This window comes from Phalangium opilio, unplaced genomic scaffold (assembly GCF_054372755.1).
Source record: "Phalangium opilio isolate 3A_F unplaced genomic scaffold, DU_Popi_V2 ptg000077l_1, whole genome shotgun sequence".
NCBI classification, from domain to species: Eukaryota; Metazoa; Arthropoda; class Arachnida; order Opiliones; family Phalangiidae; genus Phalangium; species Phalangium opilio.
Genome location: NW_028324185.1, coordinates 7747770 through 7750012, shown reverse-complemented (window position 1 = coordinate 7750012; position 2243 = coordinate 7747770). Strand labels below are relative to the sequence as shown.

Sequence of the window (2243 nt, the reverse complement as noted above, 5' to 3'; positions counted from 1 at the left end):
TTCGCCATTTCCGAACTGCTTTCGCAGTCACGGAAATGGCTCCTCTACTTGAGTTCTAACACCACCATCTTCTGATCTTTGTCCATCCCACATGAACACCAGTCTGGTACTTTTCTGGCTTCCAACACCATCATCTTCTGTTCTTTGTCAATCCCACATTGACACCAGTCCGCACTTACACTGGCTTCTACACCACCATCCACTGGTCTGCCGTCTATTCCACATAGACACTAATCTGTATCATTGGCTTCTACTCCATTATCATCGTTTGGTTTTAGTTAACTAGGTTATAGTTCATAATGAAATACAAAACTCTGGGCGGGTTTATATACCACCCAGCGCTCATCAGTAACTTGAAACTCCGAAGATACTCGAGAGATAGAATCTGAAGGGTGAATCAAGAGATGAAAACACACGTCCAATTTTAATTGTTGGTTTATTGCAAATTATTTTTTTTCGTAACAGTTTTTTATTTTATTATTTTTTTTAATCCACCTCGGGGTCGTCCATGATCTCCTGACAGATCTGCTCTACGGTGATTAAATCTTTTAAAGCATCCGTCTCGATGACCGGTTTAGTTTTCCTACCCCTCTTTTTGGGTCCGACCTTGCTCGTCGCTTTAGACCTTTTTAGATTGAGGTTTGATGGGGGTGTTTCTGGTAGGGCGACCGTGGAAAACGTTTGAGGGTTGTTGTTACACGTCTGTAGTTGTGCGTGGTCCAGAGTCGGTGACGTTGTCGGAATAGGTTCCTGGTGGGTGATTGGTATCGCCGTTGGGATAGACAACTGAGTGGAGCGTGGAATTGGAAAACCCTGCATGGAGGTATTGACTTCGATCCCCAGAGAGCTCAGGATGTCTACCACTTCTACTTCACCCTCGACTGGGATGTCGATTTTTTGACCTAAAGGTATATTTACATATAAACTCAAATGCAATTTTAAAGTACCTTACGAGGCTAGTAATAATAAAGAAAATCTTACCGATATGAATTTTTGACTTCCTTTTAGTCCGTTAGTCCGAACGTTCTCCAGGTTCGCATGATAGGGGAGATTCACCCTGATTTGACGGGTCCCCTCGTCAGGGAAGATACCGTTATGCCATCGCTGATGGTATTTGCGAATTATTATAGAAAAAACTCTGAATGTTAGTTCTAGCTCCGGGGTTATCAATCCTAGGGTGGCTGTATACAGCAGACTGCAAATGGTTGGGATAGACGTCGTAGAATCCATAGTTGCGATGAGAATGTGTTGATGAGAGAATGATATTTTCTATCTATTCCAACAATTTTATATAGAATAAAAATCCTCTCAAACCATAAATAACTGAAGTACTATATGGAGAGCTTTCTAGAAATATGGAAAAACACTTGTATTAAATTTGTAAGCTTTTTATCTTAAAATTGAAAGATCGGTTATCAGTTTGGATTGAATATTCATTATTTATACACAAAAACTTTAATTTTTAAGCCACAAATTTAATTTAAAAGCTTTAATGGACCAACACGGAGTGTTTTTTTTTATGGAATTTACATAGTTTAAATTCTGTTTCGAGTAGTTCGAGTGGTTCTCGCGTTAATTTCGGGCAGCCTAGAGATTATCTCTGAAAAGTGGTTACTCACGCGGAGAATATGATCGTCTGAATACTTTATTCACTCATCGTCAAAACCTTATATACCGTGGTTTGTTTGAACCACCTCTTAAAAACTTACCACCCAATCTCCATCTTATATATATGTATATGGTCCTAAATATATAACCGTGGTCATCGAAATCTCTATACTTTGCCTATTAATAACATCGTAATTAGGTGCTTTTCACGGTCTCTATGGTTACTTCTCTCTGAAAATTGGTTACTCACGCGGAGAATATGATCGCCTGAATACTTAAGCATATATACTAGAATTACCGAAGCCCCAGCGTCTTATCATATGAAATACATGATGTCGCTGACGACAACCTGCGGTTAAACCACTCTTCAATTACCAGGGGACATATTCGGGGGATGTCCATTGAATTAAAATTAGCATGGATAACACCCCTGACTAGAACTGCCTTCCCATTATGGTTACAGATAATAAAATTTCAGCCTTTTCCCTCCATTACCTCTATTTCAAAAGATAAACACCGAACTTGAACACCGATAAGCTCTGCCGGGCATTTGGAATGGGCCATATTCTTGATTTCTAATCCGCCGTTGAAACACTCCGAAACTCCGGCGTCTTATCACACCCCCTCGCGGGGTG

At 40.1% G+C, this 2243-nt stretch overlaps 1 long non-coding RNA gene across 1 annotated transcript; it reads right to left on the bottom strand.

Moving 5' to 3' along the window:
• Window positions 1–417: 417 nt before the first annotated feature.
• On the bottom strand, window positions 418–2243 carry LOC149657528 (uncharacterized). The gene is made up of 2 exons (XR_016369990.1): window positions 982–2243; window positions 418–902 (listed from the first exon to the last, which is right to left on the bottom strand). It is a non-coding gene; the product is annotated as an uncharacterized LOC149657528 (long non-coding RNA).